The following is a 22,032-nucleotide window of genomic DNA, read 5'->3' on the forward strand; positions in this document are numbered from 1 at the left end:
AAATAAGATGCGTGGGTGGTTTGGAGGTAGAGGATGGCTACACACAGAAGGTGAACGTAGAGTCTCCAGTGCTTGTCTCTGGTGGGGGAAGATTGCTTAGGTCCGGCTGAGTCTGTGCAGGGAGTGACCTCAGCAGTAAAAGAATTCGAAGTCTCTCCCAAGCCTGAATTCTAAGATTTTATTCCACTTTGAACGTTTTCACGCAGTTATTCAGCAGTAATCCCTGCCTTTTGCTTCAAAGTCCCTTAAGTTATCCCTTTAACTCTTTAAAAACAAAATGAGAACCTAGGGTCATAAATATCTAAAACTAGAGAATGCAGGTCCAAATTTAGGTTCAGATATTTAATTAAAAAAAAAACTAAGGTTGATGTCATTGACATTTTGTAAGACAGTGGTCATTTAGACATTAATATAATTCACATATCTTTCTCTGTGTTTCCATGTGTTGAAACAATTTTTTTAAACATTTTTTAGCAAAACTTATTCATGGATATCTTAGAGGGTCCTGACCCCACTAAAGACTTATTTTACAAATTACCTAATAATGTTAAGGTGGTTTCTGTAAGCACAGCACAACTGGGCAAAGAGTGACACCAGACATGTCAACAGGCAACAGTAGGATCGTCAAGAGTGACACCAGACATGTCAACAGGCAACAGTAGGATCGTCAAGAGTGACACCAGGCATGTCAACAGGCAGCAGTAGGATCGCATGTACTTTGCCATGCTTTGTTTTTCTTATGTGAAGTTTTATGACCATTCCTTTCCTATTTATGATCATAAATAACATATTAAAAATCAAGTTATGTTTTCTTAGTTATATTCCAACTATTTATAAGTACAGTTACCGTGTCCAAACTTAATCTTTCTAAAACATAAACTGCTTTGAAGATATCTTAACACTGTGCAGTGGTTCTGGTGGCTTACCTGCCAACATCCACAATTTTATGAGAATCAACCCTTTGCAAACTTTACATGGAAACCTCCTGCATCCTATGCTTCTCCAAGATCTGCCCTTTGGTTCAGTCACATGACTTTTATTATTTTCTCCCCTTAAGGCTTTGTGCTGTGTTTATGTTGACTCATCTTCATAGGTCCAGCTCCCCACACACCTACTGTCCAGAAGTTTAGCTCTCTTTGGTGGTCTTTCTTCCCACCCTTTTCTTTCCTTTACCCCTTCCTCTCACATGCTATTGATCCGACGGGCACCCATTTTTTTTTTTTTAACATTCTAATGTTTGATGTCTCTATTGGATGGTGGATTGTGGAGTTCAGACCAGAAACCATACTGGATTTATTATTTCATTTTGAAATATTATCCCCATGTCAGAACAATTGCACATATTTTCTCAACTGTACTTCACTATGAAGTAATTAATAGCCTAGCGGTGGATTAGGAAAGTAGGGTTTATTTACTATCATATAGTAAGAAGTCAAAGAAAGATGACTGCTAAAGAATTTGATCAAGGAATTAAGTATCTACTATCATCGATGTACTTTGCTCTTATGGTCAGAATATTGCTTTTATGACACCAAACTCATGTGTGCTTTCTGGGACCCCAAAAAGAGAGGGTGACAAAGATAACAGAACACTTCATCTCAGAACTCCCTAACCTTGACATTGCTGCTATTTGGCACTGGTTAATTTTTTCTTTATCGTGGGAAAGATTCTGCACACCGAAGATGTTTGGCAGTATGCATGACCTTTACTCTACTCGCCTGTCCTGTAACCAAACAAGTTTCTCCAGACTTTGCCAAACATCCATGTGTATATACATATTTTGGTGTATATTTGATATCATGAATAATATCAGAATCTTTGAGGAAAAAAATGAACTTGAGGTTGAAAACTAGTACCGCTTGTTATAATCATAAAGGAAATGTATAAATGTAAATTTCATCTAAATATTTCAGAAAGGTGAAAAAGACACGTGTATATTGTCTAGACATGATAAGTGTTGATGAATTAATTGTGATAATAGTTAGACAAGGAGTAGACAGAACAGAGGCAGCTTTGTCTTCTTAACACGTTCTTCCTCAGACATTGCCACATCTTCTAGTCTGTCAAGTGAAGTAATGAAGTTTGCTGCTCATGCTTACAAATAAGGAAGTGGTCAATTATGTGAAAAAGATCAAATGAAATAAAAAATGTAGATCTTTAGTCAGATATTCCTTTCCAGTGCATATATTTTAAAAGTTATCACATGTTGGTGACAACATTAGCTAATGTAATAGTTTCCTAGACAGACATGTTTGCATGAACAGAAACTAAACTTAAATTGTTCTTCTTAACTGTTTACCTCAGTGTGGTAATAGATGATACACTTATAAGTAAGAACTCTGCCTTGCAAAGACGTATCAGGATTGATGTGGATGGTCAATCAGCTTGCTCAGTATTTTCTCTACTCATTCAAATTTTATTCTCTATAAGTTTATTGGAAGCCAATTTTTGTTCAGCTATGTTCAGTGTTGAGATATAAAATATGATGACTTTAGGCATCTTTTAACTCTGAGTTCCATAGAATCCAAGTAAAGAACTAGGGATGTAGTTCAATGATGAGTGAGTCTCTCAGTCCAACTACCCGCACTCAAGAAAACAAAGGAATAAAATAATGTGAAAAGGCCTTTACAGATAAGATTGCCACTCTGTCACAGTCACTAATTCTGGCGCTGTGCTGAGCTAGCGTTGGCTAACTCAGCAACTTAATGATATCATCTCCATCATACGTCCATTGACTACCTATCCTGGAGCCAATGTGACCATTACAGAGGTAAACAAACCTCTTTACACGTTCTCACATCAAATGGAGGGGGCATTCTTTCTTTCTCTCTCTCAGGGAAATGTCTAATGTTATTAAGGAAATTTCCACTAGGTACTGTCAGTGCACAAGAACTAAAGAACCCCAACTGCTACTTAGTAACTGACTAAAGGAAGAACTGTGCATTCTCATGAAGACAATCTTGCCCACTTGGGGTGGAAGGATGGTCTGCTTCTTTCTGTGTAAGTGACAGAATCCCCTTTATATCAATGCTGGTTAAGAGAAATGAGACAGTAGCCATGAAGCAGACCAACTAACTCGGATTTCCATTACAATTATACTTACTTTCTCAAGTCTTTCATGAAGCAGAATGCCCATATTAGAATCAAATACACAAAATGTGATCAAACCATCTTTGGATCCATGGCCATTAGTTAAATTCATGCCAAACTGCAAATTTCTGAAGTAGAATGCATGCATTTGTGATATTGCAGAGGGCTTTATTTTTATTTGTTCATTTTGTTTTTTGTTTTTTTTTGGCTGTTGATTTGTTTTCTTTAGTAAGACTTGGATGATTTAAAAATGCATACATGAATTCTGAATGGGGGAGTGATAAACACTAAATTGTGGTACATTGCACATTTAGACCAGAAACCTCACCTCTCTAGAATAGCTGCATCAGGCCGATGAGCAAAGCATGTCTTCCTTGCCAAATGGGTCACATGTCCACATGTGTGTTTCTTATCAACTTCCTTTAGGAACCATCTGAGAAATGACTGCCTCTTTGGCCAATTGCTCTCTTAAAGAATTACTTGATTTTAGCTATATTCAAGTGAAAATTCTAACTTTTCTAATGCTTATGTAGAATTTCGAAGTTATGGGCTATGTGCAAAGTTAGTGTAGGAAAATTTTTATATATCCAGATTACTTATAATTTTAGGAAACAATTTTGCTGAAGCACATGATATTTTGCTATTTCAAGGGGATGTACAATATACTGTGCTCATATCCAGTCCACTGTGCTCTTAGATCCGTTTCCCACACCCTCTTCTTTCCAACTAGCATCCTTTACTCCCTTGCTCTGCTTAAAGCCAGGGGATTCTATTAGGGCTGTTTTATGAGCATGGGTGACTTACCAGTGGGCAGAACTTTGAAGAAATTGTCTCTCCTTCTTCTGGCAACTGTTTAACGGGGCAGGCCTATATTTAGAATATGTGCCCATGGGCATCTAATGAACACAGTCTTAAAACATGGAAGACTTTATTTTTATTTCTAAACTGGTTTAAGAAAACTCATGGACAGTTTTGTGCTTTATTGGAGTAGATGTTTTAGCCACCCCACTTTACTCTGTTGTATCATTAAAAGTCAAATTTAAACCTTGAACTTAGTTTCAAGATTTTAATGTTTGGAGCAATTTTTATAAGTCTTCCAATTAGTAGGGGAAAGGAGGAAGAATATAGTAAGTATAAGTATATAGCTGTGTTACCACATCTCACCCAGTGAACTTTTCCCTGAATGAATATGTGTTTGAAAATTATTTGAGGTTATATGTATAACTGCTAAGTCTATGACGTAGGTAGTAAGATAAGGAAAAAGATACCAGTGGTGCTTGGGCGATTTTAAGGGTAATATATGTTAATATGGGAAACTAAGTTGAAATATTTTAAAGTACCAATATGTAAAGTAGGGTTGTACCTTTTCCTATATTACACACACACACACACACACACACACACACACACACACACACACTCCTTTTTAATACTTTGTCTTTTAGACTTAGAACTTCAGTGACCTTGCTCCTGTCCAGTACTTTTCATCAAATCCACAATGTGAGAACCATGAATGAGAGAAGCCTGGGGTGGATTTTTGTTATGGATGTTGGCTGTCTCCTCAGTTTACCTTCAGTGTGTTACAATATTTCTCAGTGCATAGCATATTTCTGCTGCAAATGTTCTGTTTCTGGGCTCCATGCCTAGAGCTGTTTCCACCAGAGCCATCACCTCTGAACTGATGAACTGAGCCGCCCTGCCTCCCAGGGAACTGGTTATGTATCAAATGTAAGATGATAATTAGTCCCTCCATCTGTGTTTCGGATTGGGAACAGATGCTTTCCCCCTTTGCTTTAATGGAAAGTGTGTTTGAAAGTAGCAGCATTGTGAAACAGAGTTTAAACAAATCCACACGTTAGTGGACATTCTTGTAAACTGCATGTTGGGGATTGGGGTATGTTTTCTAAACATCTACCTGGACTATGAAGTACCTTCTTTGTCAACAACCACCCAGTAAGATAACTATCGTTAGTGACACAAGCCTAAAGTACTGCAAGCTTCTGTAATTTCTCCTAGGTTATTCAACGTTTAATGCTTTTTATTAGGCCAAATTCCACTAAAATTGAAGAGCTGATTACAGTATATATGTGCCCAATTTACAATTTTATAATGTTTTTTCCCACTTAAAATTTTAATGTTGTATTTTTCCAAAGAGAAATTGAAACTCCAATAGGCAGAGACTCTTACACTAATCTTAAATATGTGAAAGGTATCTTGCTTTTTAGAACTACTGGACTATAGGTTTGGAAAGCTTTATTCTGTTTGGAATCTCATTCTTTTCAGTCATTTTTTTACTCAGAGTCCCCATTTTCTCATTTTCTCATTCAGTAGGGTCTATGTTTGCAAGGCACCATTACTGAAGAAGGCATCCTAATTTCCCTGGGATTTTGTTCCAAACACTTGCTACATTCTGAAAGAGCTGATGCTGATGATTTGTTGGTCTTATTAAAGTATGACAGAGGATGATTTTCAGAAGACAACTATGAGTCATATCTTGGTGAAATTGACCTAAAATATTGGAGTTGGTGGCTATGTGGCCCTCAGAAAAGGGATGCCCACATTTTTCACAGATGTAATCTAGGGCAATGAGAACTCCTCTGCTATCCAGACAGAAATAATGAGACGGCACACTCTGGTTTCCAACACACTGAAGGGTTTGAAGGGATGTGTCAGCTGATGAAGGAGATAAACTTTACTGCTGCACATAGTTCCATTTTAAAAACATGGTAATCCTGAAAATTAAACAAGTTATTTTATTAATCTCTAAATATTTGGTTGAGAGATTATGACAGACCTCACAGGAAGTATGATTAGAATGCAACTCTATCCCTTAATATCATACTCACTCTTCAGTGCATGATATAGAAAATGGATCAAGTCTTCCAATAACATAATAAAAGAAAAACAAATAAATAAGAAACTAGTCCCAGAAGTATGACGGCCACATGTGAAAACTTTAGTCTAATAACTGTTATACAATATACTTTTAATATGCTTGTGCCTTAAGAGCAATGTTTAAAATGCTCAATTTGTGTAGGAGTGGGTGCGTGTAGATACTGTGAATCCAGAAATAGAGCCATGAGGGAAACCAAAGAGAAGTGGGGTGGATCATCAGATAAATACAAAACCAAAAGAGGGAATTCCGGAGATGGAATGGAAGTGTACATATGGAAATGGGGAGTAGGGTGATAGGAAAAGAAAAAAAGAAAGAGAGAGAGAGAGAGAGAGAGAGAGAGAGAGAGAGAGAGAGGAAGGAAGGAAGGAAGGAAGGAAGGAAGGAAGGAAGGAAGGAAGGAAGGAAGGAATGAACGATTAACCCAAAACAAATATGGGTGAAAACACCAATCCTTAGCAACCTTGCTACTTGACATACTAAAATATAAATAGATATATAAACAGTGGAACTAATTAAAATAAATACCTTTTCTTGCTCTAAAAGTCTTTTCTTTGGGAAGATAAGATTAGTAGCCAAAGCATGTTCATAATGATTGTACATTATGTTTTTAAAGCTTATATCTTATAGTAGAGAGGAGTAGCTTTCAATTTATAACGCACTATACAACTTAAGCATTTATTGTATATTGCACATGTGAACATTTACAAATCTTTGACGGCTTACACATACACCTTATCTGCTTGCTCTCTCTTCTTTCTTTTTCCCAGTCCTGGAGATTGAACCCAGAGCCGTGTGGCCTGCGAGGCTGTGCTCTGCCACTGAGCTACAGGGCCAGCACGTTTTCCTTCTTGGAAATGACTGTAAGCTCTGCAGAAGGTTCAACAGAACAGAGTTAGAGTTTAGATCCATTTCTTCTCAGACATACCAAATTAGACAGATCACTGAATAATCCAAAGTCAAATCTGGGATGTAAAGGTGGGCAGAGGCGAGGAGAAAATGCATTTTCCATCAAGAACAAAGAAAAGTTACAAAGGAATTAACTATCACTATATATAAATGTTCTGCTTTAAAAGGGAGTAATAAGGAAAAAAAGAGCAAGAGAAAATTGGCAGGTAAAAATGAAATTTCCCTTTTTAAAATTTTATCATTACTCAACCACATAGTGATGATTTTTTAAAAAGTGAATAAAAGGGAGAGGAGTCTTTGGTTAGATCACTCAGATGCTCCTATTTGTGGATCTATCTTGACAGCTCTTACTGTGGAGTCCTGCAGACAACCGTGTTTCTTCTCTGTATTGGATTTGAAAATTGCCACTGCTCTTAAGTGCCCCAAAAGCTGGGCCCTTGCTTTCTGATAAACAACACACTCTGTAGAGGTGCGCCACTCTCTTTCTCCTGCAGCCTCAGCCACAACAGAGGAAGCGCTGAGCTGTCGTTTGTCTTGCCGAAAAATGAATTCCTTTAAAGAGAATGGAGAAAACACCTTTTCCTTGTTCACCTGGACTGGGTATTTCTAAAGCACCCTTTAGCATAGTCAATGTAATGTAAAGCACAAGGAATAGGTATAATATTGCTGAAAATAAGGTTTATGTTGAATTATTAATTATTCTCTCTTAATCTTCTGCTTGGGTCATTCTGTCCACACTGAAGACACAAGGGGGAAACCGCTAAAAATTTATAATCCCAGACACTGACTCGGGTGCTAAGATTATACTCCTACTGCAGATCAGTTTTATGACTGAGGAACCAAATCACAATTTTTGCCTAGGGGAATCATTGTAACAATGATTAATTAATTTCTAAGAATTTTAATAAACTTCTGATGGTCTTTCTAGCATAAAGGACCATTTTTAAAAAGGATTCTTTCTTAATTTTAAACTTCCAAAGGTCTTTCTAGCTTAGAGAACCCTTTTAAAAGTGTTCTTTCTTAATTTAAGTGTTGCAAAATTGAAGACCAGAGGTGGGAGAAAACCATTGGTTAGTTTGTATAACTGTGGAATTGGTCTTAAAGATAATGATTTGTATATAATTATTGCTTTCAGTAATTTTGAAGGCAAGAAGTCTATACTAGCACTCAATATTTTACATTTTAATTTCTTTTACACATACAATAGTGGCGGCAATAATTTTCATAATTAATAAAGAGGAAAGTTAGACTTTGAGGGAGATCTAGGGAGGATTTTACTTAAAGAACATTGAGCTATACATAAATAGTGAGAAGAGAAACGCATTTCTCAGCAAAGTATACACCAATATCAGGACTGAGAGATGTAGCCGATACAATTGTCTGTTATGTATTTTTAAAGGTAAACACAAACACACGCTGATAAACATTGCTGTAGATCTGAAAGGAAGACACTATTGATAAGGAATATGCTTCTGTATTTAGTATTTTTGATTTAGCAACCTGCAGATTAGAAGGAGTCACCAAGTGCTTACTCTAAATAAGTTGTCCTTGGAAAAACTGGTTGATATTTCATCAGAAATTCATTTCCAGTGGAAAGCATATTACGAAAATGGATAAAAACTTTTTGAAAATGTCAATCTATATAACTTAATAAATATTGAGATGAAGTAATTTCACTGTGATTCAGTGAGGTGTCATAAGTCCACTTCAGGTGGCTACTTGGAAGCCTGGGAAGAGGGAACTCAGCTGAATTAGTCTGGGGGTATGTGTGTGGAAGCAGTTTGTTGGTCACTAATGTACGTGGTTCTATCCCTAGGCAGGTGGACCTGAGCAGTGTAAGAAAGGTAGCCAAATCGGACACTGGGAAGCAAGCCAGTTAGCAACCTTCCCCCAGTGTCTCTGCTTAAGGCTGCTTTGAGTTCCTACCTTGGCTTCCCTTGATAGCGCCCAATAATCTGTAAGGCAAACACACCCTGTCTTCCCCAAGCCAGTTATTGTCAGTGTTTTCTTACAGCAACAAAAAGCAAACTAACACCCAGGCAGTTCCTTACACTACAGTCTTGCCTGGGTTTTCCTGCCATTTACTCTGCTCTTAGCAATTGCAAGAGAAATCCCGCCTCCCAATGCCGCAATCCTCTGCAGCACCACCATCCTTCAGTTAATCCCTTCAGATCTGCTGATTGCAAGAGGTTCATAGACAAATGCTCTGTTATTTAAAAAGAGAGAGACTTTGGTTGGTGAGAATCTGCCTTTTAATGCCCAGTGATGACACTTACCATTTCCGTGAAACAATGTAACCATTTTTAATGTCTTTGAAGGGCAATGTCAAGTGAGATAGTACTTCCGCTTCTACTAAATTGCTCACAAAATCAGCACATTCCTCTTTACTCTCTGTGAATCCACTCTGAATACAGCAGCTCATTCTGGGAGTCGAGAGCTAGAATAACCAGTACCTAGGCAGCAGGAAGGGAATCAGGCAGAAGACACCGAGCTCTGTATGGTCATGACTGGTCACAAACAGGTATATTGTGATTTTGTCAGAGAGATACTCTAGGAATAGTCCAATTTTTCACTTTTTTTCCCTTTGAGACAGGGTTTCTCTGTGTAACAGTCCTAACTGTCCTGAAACTCATTCTGTAGACCAGGCTGGCCTCAAGCTCACAGAGATCCTCCTGCCTCTACCTCCTAAGTGCTGGGATTAAAGGCGTGTGCCATCAACTTCAGGTTCAATTTTTCATTTTAAAATGTTGTTTTCTCATCTACTATTCTCTAAAACTCCAAAGAGCCGTGGGGCATCATAGAGCAATGTCACCTATGGGCATGTTCTCTGCCACACTCATCTGAGAAAGACAGTGGATGAGGTGATGGTGCTGAGAATAAGCGGGCACACCCGCTGTAAATGTCGGGGAGGAGAGGGAGACCGACAGAGAGAGGAAAAGGGACAATCTTTAAAATGACTACACATTCCTTCTTTCTCCTGCTGCTCCAGAGTCTCTACACAGTAGCCTGTATGTATCTATGCAGCTATTTACCTGATTTAATTCAGAGTTCCAGGTGATTATTCATATGAGAAGAATGACAGCAAGCACTTAGGAAAGTTATTCATATTCTCATAGATGAGAAAGGAGTACGATGCTTGAAAGTATAATGGGCACAAGGAAAATAGTTCTTATCTAGTCTTGGGCCTCTACTTTAACACACATCCTCATGAACACTGTTCTTTTCTCCTGTTTCCTTGCTTCCCTGCCCCTGTGGGTGGTAAAGGACCTCTGACATGTGGCATCCCTTAAACCGGATCCCTAATTCAAAATATTTCATTGTATCCCTGGGCTACTGGGAAAGCGGAAGCGCATGTGTCAGCGGCTGGCACAACACAGAGAGTTCTGCACGGGTGGTCCCCTGCCCAGGTCCTCGATAAGTTAAGAAGCACAGAATAGGCAGAGGTTTGGTGGCAAGTCCAGGAAGGCTGGTTTCAACATTTTCAGGAATATCAAGCCTGGGTTCAAGCCCTGCGATTTCTAGAAGAATGCGTCACAGACCTAGATAGGGTCTACAGCAGAATCTCGGGAGAGGTGGGGGATGGAGGAACTGGGGCATGAGAAAGCAGGCTGAAGAAATGAGAAGGGCTAAGAGAAAGCAAGTTTTCCCTGCTGTTTCGTGGCCCTCTGTGGGTGGCACTGCTGTCAGGTGGGTGATAAAAACGTAGGGGTCTATGTAGTTCTCGACTAGCATGGCTCTACATTCCGATCTACAAAATAGAGTCGAGAATGCCGGCCTCATAGGACTGTTATGGAACTAAATGAAATCGTGCATCGTAGCACCTTCCCTAGCATGTAAAATTTATAGACAGGTGTTCACACTGGCATGGCTATCTCCCTCATGTTCCACAGAAACACATTCTGATCACTCATTAATGGCCATTTATTTACGTATTTCCAGATACGTACTTGCTAAGTTGCTCAGGCTAGACTTGAACTCTTGGGCTCAAGCCAGTCTCTTGCTCTCACCCTTTCTCTTTCTTCTTGAACTGGGTTTTAGATACGACCCCAGATACAGTGAAGAAAGCAAACTGGCAGATGAGTCCAATGTTGCTGAAGTTGCTGCTGTTCTCCACCTCTTCTTTCCCCTCTGTTTCCTACATGTCTTCACCCTCTTTCTCTTCTTCTTCCCCTTTATCCCCGCCTCCTCTCCTTCCTCCTCCTTCTGCTTGGAACTCTTTAAAGTCAGGAGTGATTCCCCACTCTGTTTTGCCTACTTCAGGGAATATATGGCTGTTGTTATTTCACTTGTACATGGAAAGAAAGATGAAGCATTTATAAACGGTGAAATTGGCAGCTTAAAAAAATTCAAGAACTCTGTGAGCATCAGAATGTGAAAACATTTGAGTCATAGACTTGCTACAGAGTGCGTGTTTAATAGACGCCTTTGTGAAATCGTTAAACTAAGCCACATCATTTTCTATATGTGCTTGAATCTCATAATTACAAAGCAACCCTTCTTACAAATAAAGTATGTCTCTTCAATAATATTTAACCATAAATTGAAAACAGATCATCCTGAAGTTATTTTATCTATCTATCTATCTATCTATCTATCTATCTATCTATCTATCTATCTATCTATTTATTTTGCATTTCAATTCTGATTTTGAACTAGCATATTCGGTACCAAAATGTTGCATTAAGCTAATGTTTATGCTTGTACATAATCCCACACTTTCAAGGCAACACTTAAGATATTCAGAAGTGCTTCACAAGAGGGAGTAGTTTAATTCTGCTGTTGACTCAGAGCCATTGTTCTTCACAGTTACAGCTCCGCTGGCATAGGCCACATATGGTCACTTGTTCTCTCCGTGTACAGAGTGATAATGCATTAACATTCTGGCTGTGGTGGAGGCCGTGCTGTGCTTTAGAGAGATGTCTGAGGGAAGATGTGCTGTCTCTTGGTTGCAACGAGGACAAGATCAACAGTGAGAGCCCACATATCATCTTAGCCTAATTACTGTGACGAAAGGCCGTGACAACTGACCCAGGCATCCGATAATTCCCTTATTCTCCTTAAGTTTCAAATACAGGCTGGTCGGAGTAGGGCTTATTTAGAAGGACTAGTCCAGAGAGACAGCTGATATTTCAGCCATGGGAGGAGACATGGTCAGCGCCTTCCACCAGTGATGTTTGCAGAGCTCACTCCAGAGCCTTCTGTTTTGTAGAACAGACGTTTTATGAGCCCCACATTGCTCCAAACTGCTGCTTATGTAGTCCACGGGTCAACTGGGTTAGTGACTGATGGTTGTGTTGAGGTCCATTAGAAGAACTTAAGTACTTCTGTTCGGCATTGGTGATTTCCGTAACAAGGAGGTGGTGCTTGGCAAGGTTTAATAAGGTGGCTGCGAATAAAAGGTAAAGATTGGTGTACATGAACTACAAAACAAAGGGCAGAGGCATCCTCATCTATTTCCCAAGTAAAAACAAAATGGTATAAAGGTCACCCCAACTCATCTTAGTCCATGAGGAGATGTACCCCTCTCAACTACAGGCTTAGAGAAAATTGCCTTACTCTTCCCCAAGAAGCTGAGTTGCATGGTTTGGATAAATAATACTAATCCTAGAGGCAGCACCAGAGGGAGCCACTTACATATCTTTGTCTCAGGCCTCAGCAGGGTTGACAACAAGGCTCAAAATGCAGAAATGATTGTGGTTTCTGAGAAAATAGGACAGAGAAAGAGATATGTAAAACCCATTTTCTGGAGTTCAAATTCTGGACCTATATCTGTTGCTTCAGTTTGCCTGCTTGAGATATTTGTAAATGGTGACTGTCTGGCTGTAATCCAGAAAGTAAATGATATTTCAAAATGTAAGAGCATATTTGTAGCAAGAGGTATTGTCCCTTTGCAGAATACTATCAGCAACTTTGTGTTTCTGAAACTCTGCCAGTTTTGATGGCTTTTTGTAATGTAAATTATGGGAGCAAAAATAAAGATGAAGAACAAAAACATTTAGCTGTGCATTTCAGGGCTCGAATATCCTACAAGCATGCATACACATAAGCACACAGCACCGCATTTTTGTCTTCCACACATATATGTGCACACATTTACACGGTGATTTTATTATAAACTAATAGAACCAAAGTTGCTGTAAGACAACAGATGAACTTGTCTTCAAATCGTGCAACAGGGAAAAGAAAATCGGCCCACAGAGGTGGATGAGGACAGTCGAAAACCACGTAGGCATTGTGACCAATGCCTGTAATTTTAACATGCAGGAGGCCTTCGCTGGGATTTTGAGAGGTCAAGGATAGCGTTGCCCAACTACAGAGTCTCGAAACCAAGCAAGCAGACAAAAGAAGGACACATTCTTACTAGCACACGGTAACAACCGAATGCTCACAGTCCTAAGCAACACTCTAGTGAATTCAGATGTCTAGCTAGAAACCCCTAGCTCTTCTGGCCATTTCACACTCAGGCCACTTAGTCTTGAGAAAGCTGAATGGCTGCAGCCTTGCTTTGAGGAAAGGACTTACTCATGATACTCCCAGTTTCCCACCTTTGACAGCATCAGCCAGACACAACCACAGAGGCAAGTTCTCTATAAAAGACCATGATGTCTGTTGTCTCCTGGCCTGGCACTTGTGGGTTTGTTTATATGAAGTCTGCGGTGCACAACTCTGACAGCTTCTGCAGGTCTTTTTTATGTGCTATGGCATTTCTCTTTAGGCAAGTCTGGGACTCTTTGTGGCTTGGAGGGAAGAAGAAAATGAACAAATGTGACTTATTCTTCAATCTCTGGAATGATTTATCCTTCCTTTACAAGACTCATTACCTTCCCATGAACTTACCCCTCATCCAGTGCTCACGTGTAGTCTGATTTTGAGGAAGTAGAATGGTAACTGGAGAGTTAAATGTAATTCTATTCTAAAGCCTTTCTGTCTCTGTGAGTTTAAATCTCTAAGAAAGCCCATGACACTTTATTTTGTTTTGACTTAACTGTATACTCCTTCATCTCTCTCCAGCTCTGCCCTTACATTCATCCATCCTTCCAGCCATTGTCAGTTTCATTCTAATTCTTAACAAAATATTTCTTAATATGAACAAGTGGTAACAATCAAAAAATGACCCAGAGGATTTTTTTTACTTAGGGGTGTGCATTTATAGCAGCCTCTGGGAACATGTGTCCCTACATGTCTTGGAAGGTTCTGACTGGGGGCAAGAGGTTGTGAAGGAAGCCCTGACTTAGTGACATTAGATAACCTTCATACTTCATAAACCATCTACTTACACACCTCCTTGTACCCAGGAAGTGAATGGGTGAAAGGCTAGTGTACACTGGTGATGGAGTAGAGTGACAGCTTACTCAAGAGGGTTTCTTCAAACGTGCTATCTCCATCTTTACCTTTGTTTGGTAGAATCATTAAAGCTACATTTTATTTTATATACAGAAGTTTTGATTCTTTGAACATTTCACACAAAGTATTTTGGTGATATTCTCTCTTCAATCACGATAAATTTGGTGCCCTCATTTTGTAAATGACCTATGTAGTCTAATTAGTCCTGAATATACCCTCTTGAATGTGTGGCCATCCATTAGAGTGTTCTTCACCCACCACAGACAACATTCTTAATGAAAGCTAAGTCTCCCCTCCCTGGAAGCTAGGGGTGGGATTCATAACACACCCTATGTTAAGATTTAATTTGGCTTGAGCTTGCACAAGTCTTGTACATGCTTTCACAACTGCTGTGAGTTCATGTGTGAAACTGTTTGTTGTGTCTGGAAAACACTGTTTTGTTGTAGACCTGCACGGCCTGTTTTTACAACCAGGTTTCTCCCCTCTTCTGCAATGGTCCCTGAGCTTTGGGAGAGCAGGGTGGTTAGAGAAGTTCCATTTATGGCTAAGCACTCTGCAGTCTCTTACCTTTTGTCCTTTGATCGATCTGTGTGGAAAATCGAAGAATGAAGCATCTCAGATGAAGTTTGAAAGATGCACTAATTCGTGGGTGTAATGATGTCAGTGGGAGTCAGTTCAATACTATAGCTCTTCAACAAAGTAAAGCAGTAGGTTGTCTCTTAGGGACTATAGGCTATCTGGCCATATAATTTCAGCCCTAATAAGTAGCTCCATGTATGAATTTCCCTTTATGTTATGCATTGAGTTTTAAATACAATCAGAAAGTGGTTGGTTACTTACTCCCACAATCTCCATGCCACTATTGTACCCGTAGGAATATATTGCCAAGGTGATGATTACTGTAGGGTTTATAGCAGAAGCTGAGTAATACTGGTGATTACTTTCTCCTCTAGTAGTGTGTATAGCACCCGCCAGCACTATGAAAGCTAACCAATAGGGGTGGAACTTCCAGGAAAGTACCAGCATAATCTCTGTGTTCTACTAATCAAATATGTGTTGTCTTTGACAGTAGAGTATTGGTGTGAAGTCATTGAGAATTACCATGGATGATAACTAAAATCTATAATTTTTAAGGGTTTATGGGAACCCACCAGCCATCAGTTCCAAAACAAGCAACCCATTCCCACAATTGGGCTTTTTGTTACTGTGGTATCTAGCATAGCCACTGCTGCCCTGTGATACAATAGCTCCCCTTAAACATTTTAAAAATGTATGCTTATGTTTATGTTTCCAGAAGTTACGGCTACTGCAGTAGTTGCTTTCCATGTGAGTTTTTAAAAAAAGGCCCATGGTGTCTGCGATCACTCCCTGTATTTCCCCAACACTTCCTTCCACCCCACTTCCTGTTTAACACATCTTGCTCCATCAAGTACCTTTCCTCGCCTTATATCACTGTGCTCTCTCTTCTCTTCCTGAAAAGAAGCGTGACTGTGGCCCCTTAGTCTTTTCTTGGTGTCTGAGATATTGCTCATGAAAAACTCGTATCTTAAGAGTCAAAGCATAGATGCACATATGAGAACAAACACATGACGTTTGTAATTCTTGGTGAGAGTGTCCTCATTCATAATTGACAGAGAAAGGAATGAGCATTTTTGAACTTACAGGCACTGGAAGGGCTTTCTGAACAGGACCTCAGTAGTACAGGCATTAATACCAACAATTGACAAACAGGGTCTCACAAACAGAAATGTGTCGACACAGCAAAGGACACCATAATTCATGTGAAAAAGCAGACTACAGAGTAGCAAAAATCTCTACCAGCTACACATCTAGACTATACAAAGAACTAAAAAGAAATTTGAACATCAACAAACAACCCAATTAAAAGATACAGATGGACCTCAACAGAGATATGAAAATATGAAACACAAATGATTAGGAAATATTTTTAAAATATTAAACATTATTAGCAATCAGGAAAATGCAAATAAAAACTACTTTGAGATTTCACCCTACCCATCAGAATGGCTAAGATTCCCCCAAGCAAATGGCGACCACTGCTGGCGAGGCTGGGAGGAAAGCAGAACTCTAACTCACTGTTGTGGGAGTAAAAACTTCCATGGCCACTGTGGACTCCTCAAAAGCCTACAAATAGATCTCCCATTTTGAGGCATGTTCCCAAAAGGTTTGGTATCCTGTCACAGAGATCCTTTATCACGTCCCATCACTGGCTCTCCCTTCACAGCAGCTAGGAAATGAAAGCAGCCTAGGCCGTCGGTGGATGAGTAGATAATAAAAATGTGGTATGTTTACACAAAGGGTTACTATTCAAGTATTAATAAAATTGAAATTCAGAGAGGTAAATAACAGGAGCTAGAAACAAGCATTCTGAATGAGCTAGCTCCAGCCCCTGCTTTTTGAGACTCGTAGTAGACGAGGACAGAGTGGGAGCCTGGAGGGGAAAATCGCACAAATGAAATGTGCGATGATCGTCCTTGACTTGTTTTGGAGCCTTTTTTGCAGTGTCTGGGCTGATTCGTTGCTTACGTATGGGAAACAGGTGAATGTGTGTGAGGAAGGACATGTTAGAAGCCCCGGTCTCGGAGCAGGAGTCCCTAGACAACAGTGTTTGTATGGTACTAGCCAGGGAGCAGCGCTAGCAATGGGTTGCTGGGGTCGGTGGCACTTTATAATCCCTCCAGCATCTCCTCTGCATTCTTCTACCAGGGGTGCATGTGTGGAGGCTTCAGGTCTCCTACACTTTGCATGTCTTAGCTAAAAGTAAGCAAACAAAACCAAAAAACAAAAACCAGAACTTCGCCGAAAGTTTGGTAACATCTTGTTAGTTTCGTCTTCTCTGTGTTCCCCCTTCATACTTAGCACTAAATGTCTTGAAAAATGAAAGGAACTGCACACTGGTTTAATTTGGAATAAAATCTCACCTGGAAGTCTGATTTGGAGGAAGAGTAGCAGAGAAGTGAAGGGAGTGTGTGCGAAGGCTCCACGGGGTGTCCCATCTAAAGAGACAGATGACGGCAAGAATACAAGTGGGACCGGAGAAGCGTCAGTTACCCCCTGCCATTCCTTTAGATCCCAACAGCAGTTTCCATGTAACGGGTGCTGTAAATTTCCCTAGTTTGCCCTTGACAAAGGAGGGTTTTTGCTGAAAGCATATGCTACAGAGTTGCTGTAATTATGTAGATGCATATCCCATCACTGCGGAGTCAGAGGCTCTGAGGTGTTTTCGTCTCAACTGCTCTCTCCTAGAAGGCTGCCGAAACCTTACACCGAGACATTCAAACCAGAATTCATGAGAAAACTCAGGTGAGACAAAGGAGGACACTGGAGGAGAGCAGAAATCTTGGCCTCTGGTCTCATGCGTGTCAAAGAACACGCAAAGAACTACATTGGTTTTGCAAACTCATAGTAGCTGAAAGGTGATTTCAAATGCGTGGATTTAGCATTTCTCCAGGTAATTAGAGTAACCAGTGGTATATGGCTTAATTCTGGGCCTTCGAGCAAGGCTTTCAGCAAAAGCCTCCGTTTTCAAAACATTTAAATGTAATGAGATGTCAGGGGGAAAGAGGGAATGATTACTTAAGGTAACTGACAGGTGTTGTCTTTCTCCTTGCCATTAATTTTTAATTCCTCAACAAGGAGCTTAGTAGTGTGAGGACCCGTATTGGTGTTGTTGAGAAAAGTAGGACAGTGTGCTGGGCTGGGAGTTGATGACGTTTGTGTGAGTTGATAAAGATAAATTTCAACTTTTCTATGTGACAGTGGTGGCTGGAGACCACTTTAACTGCCAGAGTCTCAATATTTTTACCGATAAAATAGGGAATTTTTTTTTCAAGTTTTATCAGGTAGTTGCAAGGATCAAATTAATTGAAGTCTGAATATATTACATGTTTGTCATATAATCCCACGTAGCCCAGGCTACTGTTGAGCTTGACACGCAGCATAGGATGGCCTTGAACTTTTGGTTTCCTGTTTTCACCACACAAGTGATAGGATTATAGGAGTTCACCGACAAGCCTGGTGTGTGCCGTGCTGGAGATAAAGCCCAGCGCTACACATGGCAGGCAAGTGTTCTTCAGTTGAGCTTCATGGTGGCTCTTACCTCACTAGGCTTTGTAGGATGTAGGATGCTAATGAGTGTAGCAGAGCAATAGGTTACACAGTGTGGAACAGTCAGAAAGTGGAGGGGCCGCTAGTGTGTGGGGCCCATTGTGAGTACCCATTCGGCTGTGACGTTAGTTTGCCTTTAGTGTCCCCAGCTTCCTTATTTATAAAGGGAGAAAGGGCGGTTCCACCTTGGGTATTTCAGGCAACGAAGTATAATTCTTGTATTGAGCCAGACGCAAAGCCCAACACAAAATGACAATGAGGAGATAATCATGAACTATTAGTAGGTAGGTGTGTGTATTGTGGTTAACAACGTATCTGGGAAGCGATGAACCCATAAGCTTCATGGAGAGGTGTCCTTAAGCCCTACACTGTGTTTCTGCATATAAGAACAGATTATGTACGATTGGTCTTTGAAATTACAAAGGGCTGAAATCTGTGTAGTTTCCCAATGTTAATGTATTAGAAAAATATTTATTTATTTATTTACTTGAGAAAATTTGATGACAATAATTTGATGAGTATTGGGGTAAATTTGTCTGTTATATATTATATCCATCTATCATCTGCCATCTTTTGTCAAACTATAACCTATTTAAGATATATCTGTCTAATCTATGTATGCATGTATATATGAGTCTACCTATCCACCTCTCTATCTATCTTCATCATCATACTCTATCTTTTGATTTAGTTTTATGGACTGCTACAGTTTTTTATAATCACGTGACTCTATGTCACACAGTTACGCGGAGGGTATCAACAGATCTGCTAGAATGCAGTGAGGGACTCCTGATCACACCTCTCGTCCACTCTGTGTGCTCAGTCATGTTTACTACCCTCAGGAGCAGCAGCAGCTCACACATGGTGAGAGCAGAAGGCAGCAGCGACTGTCTAAATTTTGATTTTGTTGCTTGTTTGCTTGTTTTATCTTTCTTTTTCTTCTCTGCTGTTTTCTCTTCTTTTTTCTCTACACCATATTATATTATCTTATTTTTCCTTTTTCTCTATCACTGACAGTTTTGAAAGCAAACTTTTATGTTATTTGTGTTTTGAATACGTAATATCTATTACCACTAGTTCAGATAGTTTTCTTTTCACAAGTTGGCAGTCTTGCAGTCTTTGACGTATAATGGAAACAACAGTCAGTTCCGTCATCTTATGGACCCTCCTGAGTCCAGCCTCTGTCACTCCTTCCTGTGAGTGTCTGTGGAGCAATAGTCCAGCTCACCCTTTGCTTCCTTGAAGTTAGGTGACATCAAAAAGTTACTTTAAGAACTTTGGATCTTGGGATGCAACAGGTTGAGATTGTCTAATTTGACTTCTGCTTCATGCTATCAGCTCCATTCATGTCTTGATAGCCTCTGTTTGGGGTTTGGTGTGCTTGGGCCTTCTCACTATGCCTGAGAGACTGAGGTAGGACCGTTGCTTGCCCCTCTCCTGTTACCATATCACCGGGCATGTGTGAAATGCTGCAAGCATCTCATATCTTTAGCACCATGTCTGCCTTAACACTTTATGCTTTGCTGTCCCCAACACCCTTTTTTTTCCTTGCTCTATGAGTCTCCTACCTCTAACGGCACTCACTCTAGGCTATTTCAACCATCTCAAACACCATTTGAAACTTATGAAAGAGGACCTGCAATGTGCACTCCAGAATCTTCAGTATCGGAATAGAGAAAAGACGGGGATGTTCTTGCTCTTGCCCAAATAAGACAGTCAGACAATCAAAAGAATGGCCCCTTTCTGAAAACTGTCTAATTGGCCTAGAGAAGCTGGGAAGGAATGCTTTCTGTATTGTATGAACACACTTTAGAGTCAGGTAGAGGTGGGCTTGTATGCAGTTGGTTTGAGAAACACACTTTAGAGTCAGGTAGAGATGAGCTTGTATGCAGTTGGCTTTAGACGTTTCATCATCTCAGATGAATGATCTAATTTTGGGTGTCAGCTCTTTTTTCTGGAACTTCTATTAGTAGGACCCCAACTTATTGAGATAGAATGAACTCAAGAAAAATCTATTTTTTTGTTCTTTTACCTTTTCCTAGATAGATATTGACTTTCTTTCTCACAAAGTCCGCGTTACACCTCACCAGAACTCTGGTATGTGGGCCGTTTGAAGTGGCTCAATATTTTCTTTTATTCTTGTACCTCACTCCTTTGCCACTAGATGCCAAAACTTTAATTTCTGTGCCATAAGTAGACATCTTTGTTGATATGCTTTTGTGAATTCCAGGAAGACCTTTCCATGCTTCATTCTTTGCTCTTTTGATTTTTCTCTTTTGATCATATATCTTTACACTCTGAGATTATTTTATTGCAAGGAATTTAGACTTCAAAGTGGAACTCCTTAAAAATGGTTGATCAAGATTCAATACAGAGATCTGAAGTTAAGCATGCTTATTTCTGGTGGTGGCTGATCTTGATTGTCAGTGACACTCCAGGAAAGAAAAACACTCAGCTGAAGGATTGCTTTCATCAGATAGCTCTGTGGCTACATCTGAGGGGCATTTTTGTCAGACAGCCCCTCTCACTGTAGGTGGTACCGTCCCTTAGGCAGTTAAGCCTGGGCTGTATAAAAACGGAAGCTGAGCTTGAGACAGAAATAAGCTAGGAACGTTCTTCTGTGGTTTCTGCCTCGGTCCCTGCCTTGGGTCCCCTCAGTGATGGACAGAAACCTGGAATCTGAAATAAATCTTGTCTTCCCCAGATCACTTGAAGTCACACTGTTTATTACAATAAACACATACACACAAAGACTATCCTGAGAGGATTCAGGTTTGATTCCCAGAATCCATACCAGGTGGATCACAACCATCTTTAACTCCAGTTTCATGGGAGCTGGTAACTTTTTGTAGTTGCTGGTCACATCACATTCATGTGTGCAGGATGTCCCCATAGATACACAATTAAAAATATGCCTTTAAACATCAGTGAAAAATTAATGCACTGTTTGTTATTTCTTAGGTTGTTTGAGTCATGAAAATGTACATATAAAGAATGTGTTGCAGGAAGCAGGCAAGATGTGTTAGAATTTGTCACCATCGACTTAGAGGTATTTAAACAAGAAGAGTGTTTTTCATTGTGAAAGGAGAGGCATGGGGGGGGGGAGAATGACTGGGAGAATTCGACTATGTTTTGAAGTTGGATTAATTGATTAATTCCATTAGGAGTATTTGTTCTGTTAGCTCGCGTACTAGACTTTGGTTGCAATGGTGCATGGAATGCAAACACCTTGCTCGTGACATTTGCACTCTGCTTTTGGAAGATGTGCTGTGAACAAGCAAATGAAGGTTTGTATAATATCTTTAAATATTGTAAGTGCTGGGGGTAGGGGGAGGGTTGCTCAGTATGTAAATTGCTTTTGCTGTGCAAATATGAGAACCTGACTTTGGATCCCTAGAACCCATATAAAGCTGAATTTGGTAATTCACATCCATAATCCCTGGGTTCCTGCGGTGGGGTAGGGGCAGACAAAGGACAATCCTGGACAGCCTGCAGGGCAGCTAAAACAGTACACTCATAGGAAAATGTACCATCCCAGATACCACCCCTAACAAGGTGGAAGGCAAGGATTGATGCTCAAGGGTGTCCTGTGACCTCCACACAGGCACTTTTTACATCCACACATAATGCATATGCTCACACATTATGCACATCATATATGTGTATGT

At 40.0% G+C, this 22,032-nt stretch overlaps 1 protein-coding gene across 5 annotated transcripts in view; it reads left to right on the forward strand.

The window, feature by feature from the left end:
* Positions 1 to 22,032, forward strand: part of Nlgn1 (neuroligin 1) — an 863,960-nt gene that overhangs the window by 3,482 nt on the left and 838,446 nt on the right. The window lies entirely within an intron of this gene.

Source organism: Myodes glareolus, chromosome 20 (assembly GCF_982192425.1).
Source record: "Myodes glareolus chromosome 20, mMyoGla1.1, whole genome shotgun sequence".
Classification (NCBI taxonomy): domain Eukaryota; kingdom Metazoa; phylum Chordata; class Mammalia; order Rodentia; family Cricetidae; genus Myodes; species Myodes glareolus.